Raw genomic sequence first — 19940 nt, forward strand, 5'->3', positions numbered from 1 at the left:
ATTGCTCTACCATGATCCGAAAAGTAAAGTTCGAAGTATGGAGGGTGTATCAAAAACGCTTCGTGTCTCTGTTGGAGTTCATCAAGGAAGCACCCTCTCACCGCTCCTCTTTGTTCTTGTTAAGGACACGGTCTCAGGTTGAATCTAAATAAAACTGAATTTTTGACGACCGATCGCCATGAAACAGACACAATCACTGTCATCGGGAGTGATCTGCTCAGAACTGAGCGATTTAAGTACCTCGAATCAACGCTATCAACCAATGGAGAACTGCGTTAACGCAACCTGGATGAAGTGGCGTTCCACAACTGTTGCCCTCTATGGTTCTGAGTTTTGGCCAACTATAAAAGATAATGAACGGCGTATTTCGGTGGAGACGACGATGTTGGACTAGTGGCGTGACATGTTTTGATCACATCCGAAATGAGGATATTCGCGATCGTTCGATGATATGGCCCGACAATTCCTGCTAACGAGAATTTACTTGCTAAAATTAAAAATAAAACTAGGTAGCTTGCTCCTACTACAATATATTTTAATAGTTAGTAAATACGTATTTCGAAAGCTACTTACTTTCTTCCTCAGTACTTAAGCTACTAAATCATTGGAAAGTTTTTCCTGATTTTTAAATAAAACAAATTAAAATTAAAAGTCTGTAGGGACAGATTATAAAAAGTTGCTTAAAAGCTAAAGATCCGTATGTGGGTACAGATTCTAAAAGGTAAAGAGAAAAACGTAAAAAGGTCCACATGCAGGTAGGGATAATATAATAACTTTTGGGTTCATGGCCATCAATTATCAATAGTTAGTGGGTGGTGCGGTCCCTGTGTTTGTCAGCGAGTTTTTTTATTAGCCTTGATGCACAATTCCCTCCATCTGTGTTCATCAATTTTGCCGCATCCTTTCGCAATATTTCCAAGCTTTCCCATGCGTCCAAGGTGTGTGGCTTATTCACTTGTCGTACCAGCTCAAGATTTGCCCTCGTCACAGAATGCCCTTCCTCTATGACGTGCATCGCAACCGAAGAACGCACCGTGTTGGCTCCTCGTCTTTCTCCCTTCTCTACTTCTTTTAGGTGTTCTTGGAACCTAGTCGTGATGAGGCGTTTTGTCTGGCCAATGTAGACCATCTCGCAGTCATTGATCTTGTAGATCTAATTTTTTCCTCTTCCGTTAATGGGTCCTTTTCGCTCCCTAATTGTCTTTTAAGGGTTGTGTCTCTGCTTGATCCGACCACTTTTATATTGTATTTCCCTAGGAGAGATTTTATTCTATAAAAGTCTTTGGATAATGGTATGCTCACCCATTTTGTATCAGCTAGAGTGCTTTCTTGCTCGAACAATGTTGAATGTTGGTTCTTCCATATCTGGTCTTTCTTTCTCTTGATTAGCTTTTCGATTTTTTCGACCGTGTAACCATTCTTGATAGCTGTATCAAGTATGAACATTCTTTCTTTATGGAAGCCATCTTTGATTAGGGGGTATGTGCAGAGACGGTGCACCATTGAGTTGTAGGCAGCCATTTGTTGTGTTGCGGTATGAGCCGAAGTTGCTGGTATCGTTCTTTGGGTTGCCGTTGGCTTCCTATATATCTCGAATTCGAGTTTTCCGCTATTGTTAATTACTCGTAGGTCCAAAAATGGTAACGATCCATGGTCTTCTTTTTTCTATTGTGAATTGGATCTTCGGGTGTATTCTATTAATTTCTGTTAACGTGTTGTCTACCCTGTCCTTTTCAACTATGGCAAATACAACTATTTTTTGCTAAAATTGGTCTGAACATTGAAGTCGATCAACGAACACAACAACAACATTGAAGTCGAACAACGGTGGCTTGATACTATAGGGCCACATGGCGAAACCGATCAGGACGAGCCGACCCCACTTGTGAACGGGGCAAAAACTGAAGGGGAAATTAGGTGGTCACATTCCAAGTCAGTTTGATTACGTATCTTCACGATGTCAGAGACCTTACTCTTAAGTTCCTGATCATCTGATTTTATAACAGTTTCATTGAGCATTACCAACATTTTGCTAACTTCTCTTTGGTACTTCGTTACTACAACGTACAAGAGGTTCTCATAGACAGGGGGCGTTGGTTAGAAAACATTGGGAAGTGTTGTTGCTGGGGTCTTCTGCTGGGTCAAGCCCAGACACTTCTTTACATTTTGGCTGAGCCTCTGGCCAGTCTAGAGTGGTGATTTTGGTACTGGAGCTCCCTTTACTGGGAATAGAGGGGAAAAGCCATCATAGCTAGCGTTGCGAGAATCTTCCCTATACAATAGGCATCACAGGTCCCTGAGTAATTTTCTGCAGCACAATTTAGACATCTGGAGGTTAGGGCCCAGTAAAACTTGGTAATGTGCCACACTTAAACCATTTCGACGCCCTTAGTTTGAGGTAGGAGACCTCGTTCCCTAGAAAAGTTATCCTCACAGTGATTGAAGGCATTTTCATCTACCAGTACATGCTTAGAGAATAATTGTCCACCCAAACTTTCTTATCTAAGGAAATCACAAAGCCTTTCATACCTGGAGTAGCTAGCTTCCTGTTTCCGATTTGTTTTCTAATAGAATTAAACTCTTTATTAATACAAATAATATACAAACATAGTTTTATTCAACTTCACGCTTTAACCGGTATTTCCATATTTTCTCTACATTCAAGTATTTGCAAATCATATTCATATGCATCGCCAAGGATATCGCAATCGATCTGTCATTCATATTGTATTTACCACTTGAGCCACTGTTACCAAATCTAGATTTGGAAATTTCGAAGCAATTTGCCAAAACACGCGTGAATTGAAATTTAAAAAGTTAAACTAAATTTTAAATAGATTTTAGACAGTGTGGAATGGAGTTGAGTTGTTGAACATGACGAGTTGTCGTAATACACCCGCTGCAAACGTATGCACAATATATGCAATTGGTTTGTAGCTTACGTGCATGCCAGTAACATATGCACCTAAGTGCATACATGAGAGCATTTCTACACGATGCAACATATATAAATGTATGTTTCAATTATTGGCATGTTGGAAAGGTTAATTGCATTAATTCCTATAAAATTTAATATCACATTTTTTCTGTTTCACTCTACATCTAAAAACCATATTTCATCCAATAAAAGCGGAAATATTATGCAATTTTTTTCATCAAGTGGTTGGCTATTGTTGGTGTTATGGTTTGCACGATAAATGCAAGTTATCTGGCTAAGCCGTGCAAATCCAGTTGGTTTGGTGGATACCCATTGATTAGATATTGCCGGTGAGTTGATAAATGAAATTTATGATGTATTGTGGCTTTTTGCCGGCAATTTTATTTCAAAAGATATACTTGTAGTCGGATGGAGTCGAAAAAATCAAATCAACCCTGAAATGCCAGTGGAGCTATATTAAGTTTCCAGTTTTCTTATAAAAAAAGGATGCAAAAAGCAAAGGTAGTTTCAAAGTAAGCAAGGTATCGAATTATATGCCGGAAATTTGAATGGTCATTTGCTGGCTTTTCCTTTATTCTGGATGCATTCGGGTTTTTTGCTTAGTTTTTTTTTTTTGAATCACGAAGGCTCTGCTGCATTCTATTTAGTTTTTATTAGTCTGAGTGCTAACTCCTTTTGAAGTTTATATAATTCCAAATTTATGAAATTATCAATGTCGTTTGAAACAATTCCACTCTTTGCATAGTATTCGCACTTCCATCTTATTTAACACAAAACGCTGACACAACAATTTACTCAATAACTAAGAAACAATTGAGGAATATCACCAGCGGAAATTCTGTATGTAAAAAATGTATGCTTACGTGACTAAACATTGCATTGGTAAATTACTCATTTTTCTTTTGCCGAAAGATTACATACAATATTTAGCGGTTATTCATAAGATTCAAAAGCACACATGTAACATAATAATATACAAATAATAAAGATCGTTTTCTTAGAAATATTGAACTATTGCATGAATATTGTCCATTTACACTTTTTTCGTAAATTGAACTTGAATATGGATTGTGCACCTACACCGTGGGTGAATAGTGTCATCGGTAAAGCTGCGAAATATACTCTATTGTGTTCTGTAAGTCGTCACTTTTTCAATGCTAAAACTCCCTTATTTAAGTGCTTGCCGCAAAATGATGTTAATTGCATTGTTCGCTGAAAGAGCTTAATGAATTTTTTATTTATTTTACAATTACCTGTCAATTATATGATTACTGATAGCCTTTTGAATCTGAGATAATAGAGAGTACGTCAATATTAATTCACCTCCTGGGGTTTTATTACTATAATATAATAGTGACCTGGGATTATTGTTGGAGTTGTAATTATATTGTCGAAATTCTATTTTGGGGAGAGTTGAGAGGGTTCCTTTTCAGACACAGTGTAACATCTCTTTGAGTGTCATTTTCGAAAAGAGTTAAAAACGAAAGAAGTGGTGAAAGGTGACCATGCAGGTTCGCCAGCATCTAAGTGCCGTTCTATTGAAGTATCCCGTCGACACGCGTTTGCACGGATGTTCAGTCCCTCACACGTCCTGTAAAGAACTTCGCATATTTTATGTATTATAGTGCATTGGGATCACCAGAAGTTGAAAACAAGTCGGGAAACCGGAAGATATAAAAGGTATAGAACGTTTTGTATTTCCCTATGTGAGGAGCATAACACAGTTCTCCATTGGCGGATAGCATTGACACGAGATATTTAAGTCGCCCAGTTCTGTTAACGGCAGTGACCTGCCCAGAACTGAGCGTAATGAAATTCCTTCAGGCATTAACGCAACCTGAATTAGGTGGTGTTCCACAACTGGTGTTCTTTGTGATCGACGTATCATCGAACGTCTCAAATCTAAAATTTACCGGAATGTCGTCCGTCTTGTCGTTCTATATGGTTCTGAGTTTTGACCGAATATAAAAGACAATGAACGGCGTCTTGCGATAATGGATACGAAGATATTCCGTTGGACTAGTGGCGTGACACGTTTGATCACATTCGAAATGCGGATATTCGCGATCGATATGGGGTTGCACCGATCGTGGAAAAACTGCGAGAGACGCGTCTTTGATGGTAGGGCCACGTAATTCGCGCTAACTAGAATTAAATTGCCATGAATGGTCTGAACATCGAAGTCAATGGTAAGCAATCAAAAGGCCGGTCGAAACAACGGTGGCTTGATACGGTGGATGGGGATATGGAGGCCTCGCGATTACATCTAGATCAGGCATTTGATAAAGGCAAATGGCGAAACCGATCACGATGACTCCGCTTGTGAGCGGGAGAATGGCTAAGGAAAAAAAAGAAGATGTGAGGAGCGACGAGTGCATGACAGTTTCGTGTCACATAGTTGAAAATTCTATTGCGCTCTATTCTTTAGAAAGCGATTTAAATAAATCATTTTATGGACAGTACTGTATTCATAATAGTCAACTTCACACGGTTCAAATTCGGAGTTCAATATTATTAGCAAATGTGAAGAACTTAACCAACAACATATACAAACAAGTCGGGAAACCGGAAGCTCGGCGCTTCAGGTATGAAAGGTTTTGTTTGTTTCTTCTGTGAGTATATTTGAGTGCAGAACTATCCCATTTGTACGTAGCAGTACATTTACACGGTAAGGTCAACTTTGAGCTATTGTAACTTTGTTAGTAATAGTGTGATTTTTATCAAACTAGGAGATAATATGCTTTATATTATATTTTATACTACCACCAACTTTTATAATTTTGAGATAAACTTAAAGGGGGTTTTTACTCAATTTCCCCAAAAATATGGTAATATTCTATTATTAACTTAACTTGAGCAGATATCGATATGGAGAGTATTTTGAGGCCTGGGCACCATGTAGAGGCATCCTCATGATTTTCAGATTTTTCGGTTGGGTAGTTTCTGAGAATGGGTCCGTTAAAGAAATCATCACTTTCCACCACTCCCACTCCCTGCCTTTCTAACAAATCTCAAAACTAAGACCGCTTTTAAAAAGTACTAATCGAGACCTTTGATTTAATATCCAACATGGCTATGCGGTGAACAAAAATGTACACCCTCCTTCTGCATGTACGGGTACCCCCCCCCCCCTCAATGCATGTCTGTTCGCTCACAGTTCTCACCTTCTCATCAAATTTCGTGTTAATTGGTATAGCCGTTTCTGAGAAAAGTGCGTGTGACAGACAGACAACCTCTGAGGAGTGGCCAGATCTCCCATCAAGCGCGACCCCAGCTGGCGGATTGGGGCATACCTATTGATGTGTAAATATGTGTTCATGCACTTTTCTTTTCTGACTGTGTAGGGACTAGTGTTTGCTCACCTCTGGTGCGCGGATCAAAATGACTATAGCAAGGATATCAAGAACATAAAACCACTATGGAAGACGAGAGAAGGAGGAAACTTACGGTGCAGGGGCTCGGAACCCCAGTACCGGCGGCTTTTGGGAGTGAGCAAGCGGGCTCCCGGTCGTCAATATCCCTCGACCGCAGTGCCTCAGTGGTGGACAACTTGGCCAGCGTGGCATCTAATGCTACAAGTGTTTTATATTTGGAAAAAGAAGTGTTTAACCAAAGTACCACTCTATCAAGAACCTCAGTAACAAAATCGAAGAAGGATGAATTGAAAGCAGATCGCTGGACGGCAAAAACAGCAACAACACCGACCGCACATATCCAAGAGGAGCAGCAGGAGGAAGTACTCCAGGACCAGGAAAAGGACCCATTCAGAAGAAGTTCGTCAGCTTTGAGATTTCCGCCGATGCCAAACATCAAAAAATTTAAAACGGAGGGAAGGTCAATGAATACCAAATGTGAAGGACTATTTAAAAGTAGTAATCTGGTTAGGAATCATGGAGAGCAGAGCTCTGAATCAGAGGAATTACCCTTCACGCAGCTTGGTGCAAAAATATGCATCAAGGACAAGCACAACGTCCACCAAGCCATAAAAAATATGATGAGAGCTATCATCGCAGCGGGAGGAATGAAATTCCAAGGGCAAGTCGAAATCTGTTGCCCCAACAGTGTCACAGGCGACCCAAGTAACACCTAATCACATTGCAATCAACCTGCCATCAAACAAGAGAGTGCGGGAAAGAGATGTGGATCCTCTGGGAAATTAACAGGCTCCTAAGAGGAAAAGGGAGTACAAATACAACGGAACTAAAAGCACCGAAGAAAAAAAACACGTTCCCCAAGTGCGAGCTCTGATAATCGACTCGACAAAATCCAAGGGGAATGAAAACGGTGGATGAACCAAGATAGTTAAGAAAAAGGCGAAGAAATAGGCAAAAGTGAGAATTCGCCCAGAAGCGGTTGTAAGTTTTGTCCTATGCGGAAATACTGAAAAAGGTCAAAGCTGACTCCGATCTAAAAGATCTTGGCGGAAATGTCAGCAAGATTCGAAGGACCCAAAAGGGTGACCTCATGTTTGAACTGAAAAAAAAAACCAGCTTGGGGAAAACTGATGGCTTCCGAACTCAGGTTAAGAACTCACTTGGGGAGAATATCACAGTACGGACTCAAAAACATGAGGTTTATATATAGTGCAAGGATCTCGATGAAGTGACATCCAAATGAGAAATTTGCACTGCCTTGATGGAACCGTTCAAGTTGGAGGAACTTGCGGAAGAGTCCCTTGGTGAATGCTCGGAATTTAGGAATGTGCTAACTTCAATGAAAAAATGAGGTTTATTCAAATAAACCTCAATCTTTGTAGGGCCGCTCAAGATTTTCTCGAGCAGACCATCTACGAATCCGAGGTGGAAATAGCCATCATTAGCGAACCCTATAGCGTATGGGTTACAGATTCGATTTGGTGATATGGGCATGTGGTCGACAAACCATACAATGTATTGGGGGTCAGACATACGGCGGCTTTGTATGGGTGCAAATAAACGGGGTATATGTGTAAAGCAGTTACGCCCCACCAAGCCTGACACTGCCCGAATTCGAGGAAATGCTTGACAGTCTTGTGCTCGACGCAAGGGGTCGTAGTCCAAGGGTGATTTCTGGTAACTTCAATGCTTGGGCCCGTGAGTGGGGTAGCAGAGATACAAATGCCAGGGGCCGCAGTCTATTAGACGCTTTCGCGCAGTTGGATATCATTCTGGCCAAAAAAGGATATGTAAACACCTTTCAGAAAGGGGGGTCTGCTTCAATCGTAGACCTAACTTTTGTCAGCCCTGCATTGGCACGTGGTATGTCCTGGCGCGTCAGCAAGAACTACACCCATAGCGATCACGAGGCAATCTTCTTTGGGCTATGGGTGGAGTCACCGGACAGAAGACCATCATGTTCGAAACCGAGAAAGATGTTAGGCTGGTCCGCTAAAGCTCTGGATGAGCAGACCTTCATAGAGGTGTGGTTAGACCAACCTAATAAAGCATGCGCCTCTACGAAAAGAGCTGCCAATGTGGCCCAATGCATCGCCAAAGCGTGTGACGCGTCCATGCCTAGGAGGTGTTCATTCCCTAGTAGAACTACTGGTGGAATACTGCACTGGCCAGGCTTCTATTAGCCTGGCACCGAGCCAGAAGAGCGGCTCAGAGAGCGGTAGGCAGAATCGACAAATATCGAAAAGAGCGCGCCTATAAGGAGGCCCGCAAATCAGCCTTATATTGGGACAGGGACGTGAAGGTGGAGATAGGATTTGGTAGTAGAACTGTTGTTGTTGGTTCAGCAGGCGTTTCCCAGCTTTTATGCTCTATCGTGGATACTAATCCACGTTTCGCCCTGGGACCTATACTATCCTTTGACCGCTATTGGCAGATAGCATTGGCCCGAGATATTTCAATCACTTAGTTCTGGGCAGCTCAATGCTACTGACATTGATAGTGGCTGTTTCGTGGATACTAGCCGACAAAAATTCATATTAAATCTGATACCGTGTTGCATGAGGGGAATTCTGGAGATCATTTTTACTGTTATGCTAGGAAAACATTATCTGCATAAAAGTGTATTGGACGCTGAACGTTGAATGTCCGGACCGTGTCCATGACAAGAACAAAGAGAAGTGGTGGGAGAGCGCTTGCTTGATGAACACCACCAGAGACACGAAGCAGTTTTGATACACGCGCCGCACTTTGAACTTTACTTTTCGGATCGTTGTATAGCAATTTAACTTGGCACGAAGTCTACAGATACTAGGTATTGCCACAAAGCATTAGAAATAAATTCCTGCCGTCTCTAGATCGAGAAATGCAATGTAAAGAGGGCGATTCTTCTCCCAGTGTTTCTCCATGAGTAACCGCGCAGCCTGTATTGCGTTAGTACTCGTAGTTTCGCAGTTCTTGAAAAACTCGGCTTGACTCATTGTTATTTGAACGATTTCGCGAATACGGTTGTCAAGAATGCATCAAAAATCTTCAAGCTATGGCATAACAACTTAATTGGATGTTAATTGAAAGATTCTGCTGGACTACTTTTCTTTTTCCATATTGAAAAGGGTGGTGCTTTCTTGCTAGTCACATGATGTTCTACCTTCCTGAATAACCCGAATGAAGAATTCACTGAGCCACAGTTTTGGGTCCCAGCTTCAACATTCTGTGTGCGTTGGCGTTGGCTTTTGACAAGTCGATACAGGTCTTGCTCGCCATGAGTACTCAATTTATCGTAAAGATCTTTGTAATGGACCGTTGGGGGTAACAGGGATAGGTTTCTTTGCTTCCCAATTGGCGTTCTTGTAAATTTGCCAATTACTTAGTGTTTTATAGTCGAGAAACTTGTGGTAGAGGCTTTTCTTTTCATGGAACATCCTCATTCCAAATGCCTTCTCCCTCCCTCTCTTTGCTGAGCCTTTGTTCGCTAAACTCTGGCTTCATAAAATTATCAGCTGAGGAAGTCGGACGTTACTCAAATTGACGTTTATAAACGTGGCTACTTTTTATAAAAAATGCGATATAGTATGTACTGTTACACCTCCATTATTTATGCGTTTCCAAGATACTTTTAGAGTTGCGCTCTCTTATAAAATTACCATCTCTCATTTGGGTTGTATTCTATGCTTCCATCGTGTGCTGAGTTGCTCAAAGTTTGGATTTTTTTTGCTCTTGTGGGTAGGAATTTTTAAAAATAAAGCATGCACATTAGTTCTAATTCATTAGAATCGACCGCATTTCTATAATGCACAATAAGATTATTTCCAGAAATTTCAAATTGCTGACTGAGCACATATTCTAGTTTTGCCATACCCAATCCTTCACCTAATACTCTTGATTTCATCATATCAATTTCTAAACGTTCCCATAAGAACTCACCATTATTAAACTGCTTGATTAGCTTTTTGGATTAATCTATAATGCATCAGATTTATCCGGAACGTCTACATACCAGTAGATTCCAGCATACGAGTATAATGCAAATCTCTGCCATTTCTGACCATTACGTGCTCGGCATATGCAAAATTTCCATAAAATAGATTTCGCAGACCATAGACTTCTCCATATCCCTGTGCATATGCAGATATAAGATACAGATAGTTACTCTTTGTATATCCATATGTGGGCCAAATAATCCACCCGCATGAGAGCAACATATGTATATGAGCAAACTGAATGAATTTTATTAGGGAGTTGCAGGGGAGTTGGAAGGCCACACGGAACATTGTCACCGTATGGTAGTCGGCTCCACGCTCCGATTTTGTAATGGCGCTCAGTGCAGTACATTGTTTGGACGAGTTATTACTGCAATGAATGCAAATGATGTGTAATTTAATAGAAGCGATGGGTAAACGATTGATTTAATTTGTAGGAAGCGTTAATCGTTGAATAATAAGGACAATTTAGTAAAGCTATCAAATTGAATCTTTCTGTAGGTCGTAAGGGCGACTGACAAAAAGCGACTCTTAAAAGCATGCACTTCGGTGTTTAATATGGAGGGAACCTTGAGGTAATACAATGTTTGGGCCCAAGGTGTGATTGTTATCGGATTCGCTCTTTTGAAATGCCAGAGGAATTATTAAAAGAAAAGATAAGTTTGCATAGTCCATCAGAGAATTACGAAAAAAGCTACAAACTCGCTTCAGTTTCCATCAAGGACTAAGCTATAACCAGGTTGCGATACTTCCATCGTGACCTTATTCCTAGTCACACAGATCCACAATGTCCCATTATCTCCTTGTTAATGTGTTTCGCCACTACGAGTGAAGTTTATTCATAAAAGCTCCATGACAAAGATTTACATTTCCAAGGTTTAGCACGAAGGAAATCTCATTATTACTTCAGCAGAACTATTTCCATAATTAAAATTACTACACATGATTTACATAAATGAGCGTGTGTCAGGTTTTATTGGCGTTATAAAAAATAATGTAATTCCAAATGATGCCGACCGATTAAGAGATAATTTTCCATGATATTTACATGAACTGATTTGATTTAAAGATACAACGACAACTGAAAATATAAACCATTTGTTACTTGTCGGTATTGGAGTAGTTTACGGTGTCGTGAATCGCATTCAATTATTATCTATTTTACTATCTTTTGGTAGACTGAATGACAACTTTATTGTTTAGGTTTTGATATTTGTCAGCGAATTATTATGTGGTGGCAAGGTAAACATAATTGGACTATACTTAGTCAGTTCGGAATATTGGCATTGGAGAGAACTAATTTTAATTCTTTAGTATAGAAAGGAAACGAATTCATTTCCAACAGGAGTGAACTAAGATAAGATATTCATGGATGTGCAAACAAAAGCTAAGCGATTCCAGCTCAGATTCAAAGGGGCTAGATGCTAATTTAATCAATTTACAATCACCGTATAAATGTGACAAGAGCAGGGCTGCAGTAGTGGTGGAAATTATTAATATATTAGATTGCAACAAGCCCCTATATAGGGCATCGTGCATTAACTAGACCTATATATCATTGTTGTCGGTCCTTGGCAATATACTCTGGCGCCCCCGCGATTATCCGAGAAGCTTACACTCACCCTGCCCAATTGTGTGTCACGCAGCTCCATGGCGACGGATGAAGGCTGGGTAGGTGCAGAGCAAACGCCCAACCGTGGCTATGGGAAGGATATCCAAAAATCAAAGCAAATATGGAGGATAAGAAAGGAAGTTTATCTACTGTGCAGAACTTCGGGAACCCAGTACCGGCGGTATTTGGGAGTGGGCAAGCGGGCTCCAGGCCGTCGATATCCACGACCGCGATGCCTCAGTAGTGAGAGACTTGGCTATTTTGGCAATTTTGGCATTTAACGTTACAATAGATTTTAGTGGACAGCAAATGAGATCTACATCGGATCCTTTTCGCAAAAGCTCAAAACATGGAAGGGACAACATTACTGCTACGTATTTGAGGTAGGTGGGAAAGATTACTCCAAACGTAGAAGGGATGGAGTAAGTGAACCTCTTGGTACCCAGCAAGTGGCCAAGAAGAAGAACGCCTCTTCGCCGAATAAAGCTGAACCGGCGGAAGTTCCGTACTAGTAAGCACGATAGGTTGAGAAGGTGCAGGAATAGCGCCGTCTTATTAAAGATTGCACCGGAGATTCACGATGCATGTTGAGCAAAGGGAAAAAAAGAGTGGATGAATGGCACATTGCAGTTGGTGGCAGGTGTCCGGGATATAGGAGGAAGCTGAATCGTACGGCTAACCATTGCAAGGCAGCTCAAGACTTACTCTCGCAAACCATTCCAGAATCGAATGTGGTCGCAGCATTAATCTGGAAACCTTACCAAAATTACGATAGTGCTACGTGGGTGAAAGACTCATTTCGAAATACGACGAGCTAGTCAAGAAACAATGGCATTCCCGGGTGCCGGTTTTGTAAGGAAAAAAGTTAACGGCTCTTACACTCCTTCTAGTGCAACATTAGCGCAATATGAGGAGATGCTAGGCGACTTTTTGTTGTACGTTAGCGACCGATTTCCCAAAATTATTGTCGGCAATTTGCACCCGTGGACCTTGAACTGGGGAAGTCGAGTGACGAACACCAGGGACCAAATTCTGCTTGAAACCTTCGCGGAACTACACATCGTACTAACCAACTTTGGTTGCGTGCCTACTTTTCGAACCAGGGGGCTAGGCTCGATCGTTGCTCTGACTTATGTCCAGGACCAGGATAGCTGGGTGGTCAACTGGAGCTTACGAGGATGAAACATTCCTGGCGGATTTAGAAAGACATCACGACCTGATGAGAACCACGCTGGAAAAAGTGAGCTAGCTATGTCAGCGAATAACTGAGGCATGTGACTATACAATGTCGGTACAGAAATTCAACCACAGTAGGAGGGCATCGTGTCTGCGAGCGAGCAGGATTTACCAAAGTACCGGATTCGAAGAAAGAATATCACAACCTTCGAAGTAGCCTTAAGGTGGTTATAGGGGGAAGTTAGCGCAATTGATGGAAGCAGTTGTGCCTTGAGGCAAATATGAATCCATGGGGCGCTTCTTATAAGGTTGCAATGAACAAGATCCGTGCCCGGCCCTTTTGTTGGTGTTCAAAATAATCGTGAAAGTAGACTCTACCAATAGTTCAACAGGAGGGCTTGTCAATCCCGGGGGTGACCGAGGAGCAACTACGAGATATATGCGAGAATTGAGATAATAAGGCTCCAGGATTGGACAAGATTCCGAACAAAGTCCTGAAGTTGGCAGCTAAAATCAGGCCTGCATGATTCATAAGCACATTTGAATTGTGCATGGTGGAGGGGTGTTTCCGGCGCAGTGGGAAACGCAGAGGTTAACTTTGCTACCGAAACCGCAAAAACCACCTAACGCACCTTCTCCATATCGTCCTATTTGTCTTTTAGATACAATGGGGAAGGTGTTGGAGAGAGTGATATTTAACAGGGTGCTTTCGTTGGTAGAGTTAACGGTTGGTCTATCAGAGCGGTAGTATGGTTTTCGCACAGCGCGGTCTACGGTCGATGCACTAGCAATGGTCATGGACCTGGCTCGGGAGGCATTCGCCGCCGGTAAGTTATGCCTGGTGGTGACTATGGATGCTAGGAATGCCTTTAACTCGGCCAACTGGGGTTGGATTAATGGTACCCTGGCTAAACTGGGTGTCCCTGGTCACTTGGATCGGACAATCGGAGAACTTTTTTTGCACGAGATGAATTGATGGCTGAAGGAATATGCTGTGACAGGAAGTATTCCCCAAGATTCCGTATTGGGGCTCCTGCTGTGGAACATAATGTATGACAGAATGCGCGTTCCAAAAGAGGCAACGCTGGTTGGTTTTGCAGATGACCTGGCGTTAGCAGTAGTTATGAAACACCCCAAGGACGTGGAACTGTATGGTAGCGAAGCGGTTGTTATTACCAATCCCAGCAAAAACAGTACTGTCAAGATCCGGGTTGGTAATCACAATGTCCTTTCAAAATCGATCATTAGATATGTGGGGGTGTTGCCAAGTTGAGTTTCAAGGGGCAGCTGGATTATACGCCAGAAAAGGCAGTAAATAGTAGGTCATTTCTGGCAAGACTCATGCCTAATATTGGGGGCTCAAAATCTTGTCGTCGGCTGTTTATCGCAAGGGTGATGAAATCCATCTTACTGTCCGTGGCTCCTGTTTGAGCGGGAGTACTGGACAACATAGTGAATCAGAGAAGGGTTAGTTCGACTTACTGGCTGGGACAGCACCCGGGGAGGCAGTGTGTGTCATCTTTGATCTATTTTCAGTGGGTGAGAATCCCACCCACTTTTGGAACTTGGTGCAACATCGTCTTCTTAGAATTTCCAACATTCTCCGTACCTGCCGTCTGTCCAGTTTCCAAGCCTCATGCTTCAAAGGCACTGTAGACTGTTGGAAAATTTGGTAGTAGAGGGCCGAGAGTGGGCCCTTCTATAAGATTGTATAAATCGTAGTGGACACATTTAATCAAATCGAAATTCCTAATTCCTAATAATAGCTAAAAATAGCTAAATTTCGGCACAGTCTGAAGATCATTTTTTCTAACTATGCAGTAAGCGACTCCATTAGCTCAACCTATGTTGATAATCGTCGATTGTATGAGAGGTATATAAAATTTAATCGCTCTACCACGTCTACCTTTTCCCCAGTAAAAAAGAAGATCTTTTGATGCATACTCGCTTTTTGCTTTTTAATTTAAGGAGAGATGCGGTATGTATTAGTGTGCAGAGTATCGGCCTCTAGTTTTGAGAAAGATTACGAGGTAGAACAAAGCTGCTGAATCAACGGGTCCTGGAATTCTCGACCCGTTCTGGTCAAGAAGCGTTCTTCTACAGAATAAGAAAGTATGGCGGACATCGCCTACCACTTCTTGCAGTAAATTCAGATGGGTGCCCGTCATTTACTGATTTCGAGCAGGTAATATCGAAACCACCCGGCTCACTGAGTGGCTAAGTTGGGTAATAATCAGTCTCACCAGGTTTCAGATTAAACTACAATTGCATGTCTCTGTTGAGTTGTGCCGACCATCTATTCTTCGATCCGGTCATTCACAGATGCTCTCTGCCAAGGTGCCCGTCGTTGAAGCTGTATTAAATGCGTCTGCTACGTTTGTTTACTAACATCATGAGTCCACACTAGAGAAAAATCGACTGAATCATGCTTATCAGTAAGCGGCGCTTACTGGTCGCAGAGCCTTCGATGCTGGCCATTATCTGGCCAATAAAAAGCATTTAAGCTGTAGCGTTGCCCGCGGAACTCTGAATCTGCTCGAAGAAGCTCGTCTTCAGTCTATTATTATGCTGACCCTTTTAATCTTCGGGGCTGTTTCCCTCAGTCATCGATCTGCTGGCTCGCCGTATCAATATTCGCAGGATACCTTGTGGTTTTTCGATAGAACGTGCTGCGAATGTTGCCACAACTTTATCTACGTACCCTACCAGGTGCGATTTGTCAGACATCTTGAGCCGTAGCAGAACATTATATAAGGCATTCTAGAAATCCGGGTCAAAGGTAGGTGTCTAAGCTACGCGGTCCCATAGATCGTCTCCTTCAATACCCGCAAAGTTAATCTGGTGAAAATGATTTTTCAAATACTTCAAGCATTCAAAGTATTCTTTATGTTAGAAGGAGCACTACTTATCGTCAGTGATGGCTACATGCCTCAGATCGAATGACTGTTTAGATCATTTCTATAATCACATCAATGTGGATCGCTTCCTTTTAAAACGATGCTTCTTTGGCAGTAGGTACCCCATAGCTAGCATCGCGTTAACCAGTTTTGGATTAATGTGTCACGAGCTGGTTTCCTGGTGTATCTAACATACTGGGAATGCGGTACATTGACGGCAATTTAGGGTGTCTTTTGCCCTTCCTTAATAGTACGATTGCTGGAACTCTCTAAGAGGAAAGGGCAGGTAAACATATACATATTGAACGTACCCACTCGCACATTTTGCCTGCGTCTAATTATAAGGCTTCAGCGCTGAGGATACTCTCTGATCGTGGTGCCATTTCATCCTTTATGGACAAGACATTTCTACCGTTTGCATGGAGTACGTGATGCCAGTGATGTGCTTTTCGTTTTTTTTCGCGGGTCTGTATTCTGTCCATTTACGGGTTACCTCGTATTGATCTTCGTCTTTTGATTTATTAAAGCCTGAGGCAATTCCTTCACGAAATGGGCAAATTTTCAGTGTTCACCACTGCATGGGTGATTTCCCATGACAGGGTCTCCTTTTGTTCCTTGAGATATCACAAACTGCTTACTTATCCCCAGCAAGACAGCTGAGGAAAATTTGCCAGAGTTAGTTTTTTCAATTAGGCTATAGCCGATATCACTAGCGGTGGTCCCAACTAAGGGTTCCTTTTTTTATTTCGCCTTCTAATGCGCCGAACTTTTCGTGACAAGCGGGCATAGACACAACAGGTAATTCCGGAGAAGGTTATTCTTATCCAACGAACCCATAGGAAATCATCATAAATTTATGGTATTTCATCCTCAGACGGTAGCAACACCAAGTGTATTGGAATACGACGATTCTAGGCCTTTATCTCGATTTACTCGTCGACAAGACGTCTGCTCTTCGCGTATCGCGTCGCATACCACGTTATTTACAGAAAGCACGTAAACATTGCTTTTATCTCCCCGTTCGTCGCACTTGTACAGGGTGCACCAGTCCTGTTCTTTGTACACCCCGACAATGTGTCGATAAGCCCAGCTCTTGAAAAACTATGTTAGTACCGCCATTCTTTTCCTTTGGTTGTGGATGAAGTGAATGAATGTTAGGATTGTGCTGCGGTGACCGTCTACAGCCATCCATATTTATCAGGGTTAGATCAAGGATCGAGAAACACTTTTGAAGATTCAAAGAAGTAGTGGGAAATGGGTCTACCGTTACTAACAATTTGTTTGTAGTTGTTTGGTGCGCCTGAGATAGTTAAACCTCATCGGATGTAACTTTCTTTTGCCGTGGTGGCTAAAACTGCCTATCTACATGTTTTCTGCATTTCTCACATTGTCTTAGATTAATCAATATATTGTTCAACATGGTGTCGGGCAAAACCGACAGCAATTTCCTCTTAGAGGTCCAACCCACAAGGATCAATTCGTCGGGAAGATTTCATTTTGTTTAATGGAATTTTTCGATTTAGTCGCTGAACACTTACCACTCTCACAGCGGACACCGATTCTCTCGACTTACTCGGTAAAAAATTGGGGATTTTTTGACGATACTAAAGTATACGACGTAGTCTAGGGATCAAGACCTTTTCTCCTTTAACCTTTTCATTCGAATTATAGATGACATAGAATATCGAACACTTGAAAAACTGCACGCTATCTAGCGTTTTTGTGTCACCCTTGTTCTCACCCCTTTGGGGGGGGGGGGATGTCTAAACCATCAGTCGATTACGACTTTTTAGAATGGAGCTGACCAGCCACTTTGATGATTTTGAGCGAAATTGAATCCATCAGTTTTTGGTACAAAATTCAAATTTGAATTCACCAATCCCACAGACGGCTCATTATATTCGGGAAAATATGTAAGCCAAAATTTTACCCTGCTTAAAGTTTGCAAGTGATAATGACTAGCGAAATTACAATTCTCTTTCTTTATTCATATTTAAAACTTCCTGAAATGTTCAACCCTCTGCCATCGCCAGCATTGTATTTTGTTAATTCCTATGAAAATGGGGTGATATAGCCATGGAATCTCAGTCTAGCCGCATAAAACTTTCAATTATTTTCGAAAGATAAATGCAACGGAAAATGAAATCTTCGGATGCTTCCTTTCGACCGCAAAAATTTTATTCACTCTTATCAATTAAAATGTAAATTTAAAGCATTGACCTCGTTGACTATTTGAGAAACGGATCCTTAGTCCGAAGTCCCATTAAGTTGGCTCCTGTGGTCATTGCGAGCAAACAGCACCACGTTGACCAACTGGACACCGGCGTTTGTATTTGCATCTATTGTATTTATAAATAGACGTCCTCGTATAACTGGCAGGATATCTTCATTCAAATATCCTGCAGTAGTCGGTTAAAAACGAAATATCAGGTTGTCCACAAAGTTTTCGCACAAATATTAATGTGACAATTAAAAAGCAATTAGCAGACAAACCAAAACAGCAGGTACAACATGTGATATCCCAATGGAAAGGTCAGAGTCCTAACTATAAAATGCATGGTAAATTATCCTTGAAGGATCAGTGTTGTGAAGGATATTCAAGGATAAACATGGAATTCGACAAAGTACATTTTCGTCATTGCATTTTGTACGAGTTTCAAATGGGGACGAAGGTGCCGAAGGCGATTGAAAATTTGTCGAAGGTATTCGGTGAAGGAAAGGTAAAGCGCAGGACAGTTTACGATTGGTTCGAAAAATTCTACAGCGGAGACCTGACACTTGAAGATGAACCTCGCTCAGGAAGACCCTATACGATTGACGACGATATCCTGCGCAACAAACTGGAAGCGAATCCTTTTCTTTCGACACGTGTGCTTGCAGAGGATCTCGGTGTATCAAAATCAGGAGTAGCAGTAGCCATTACGCGTCTTGGATATGTTTTGAAGAGCACAAAGTGGGTGCCGCACGAACTGACTGAGCGAAATCTGGCCGATAGAGTGAGAATTTGCTCCGCTAACCTTTTACGGAACGAAAACGACCCTTTTTTGAATCGATTGGTAACTGGCGATGAGAAATGGATTGTGTACGAAAACGTAGCGAAGAAACGAGCCTACACTCATCGAGATCAACCGGGTCCATCGGTAGCAAAGCCGTCTATTCATCAGCAGAAGCGAATGCTCAGTATATGGTGGGACGTTCGTGGCCCCATACACTACGAGCTTTTGGGACCAAACGAGACCATTACCGCCGATAAGTACTGCGAGCAGCTCGACAGATTAAACACCCAGCTACGTTCGAAACGACCAGCATTGGTCAACAGGCGAAATATTGTCTTTCATCATGATAACGCCCGGCCGCATACATCTTTAACTATCAGCGAGTGAGTGAGCTTGGCTGGGAAGTTTTGAGTCATCCTGCGTATAGTCCCGACCTTGCTCCTTCTGATTACCATTTGTTCAGGTCCCTCCAACATTTTCTGGATGGTAAAAAAATGACTTCTGAAGCTGACCTCCAAAGTGCACTTCGCACGTACTTTGAGGGGAAGGGGGAAGAGTTTTATAGAGGGGGGATTTTGAAGTTGCCCGATAGATGGAGGGAAGTCGTATCTAATGGAGGCAATTATATATTAGATTAAATAATTAAAGGTTTTTATAAACTTATCTGCTGAATTCTGTCTTTGATTTGTGCGAAAACTTTGTGGACAACCTGATATTATGCTGCCATTTTATACTCACCTAAGGACGAGTGTGTTCGCTGGAGCTCATATGGATGGGCGTGGATATGAGTATAATTCGCGTGGCTTGCATTTGTCGTGGCTATTGAAGACTCCATTTAGTCGTTTCACGCACCACAGCATTTTGATTTTAATTAGATGGAAAAGGATTTATGGTCTTCGTTACCTTGGTAAAGGGATGCGTTTGTGATATTGCTTGATTGTGAGGCGAGTGTTGGATAGCTATGAAAATG

The 19940-nt window shown here is 41.8% G+C and overlaps 1 protein-coding gene across 1 annotated transcript in view; it reads left to right on the forward strand.

Moving 5' to 3' along the window:
- LOC119647886 (tetraspanin-11) overlaps positions 1–19940 on the forward strand; it is a 72741-nt gene that overhangs the window by 46975 nt on the left and 5826 nt on the right. The gene's annotated exons all lie outside the window — the stretch shown is intronic.

This window comes from Hermetia illucens, chromosome 2 (assembly GCF_905115235.1).
Source record: "Hermetia illucens chromosome 2, iHerIll2.2.curated.20191125, whole genome shotgun sequence".
Classification (NCBI taxonomy): domain Eukaryota; kingdom Metazoa; phylum Arthropoda; class Insecta; order Diptera; family Stratiomyidae; genus Hermetia; species Hermetia illucens.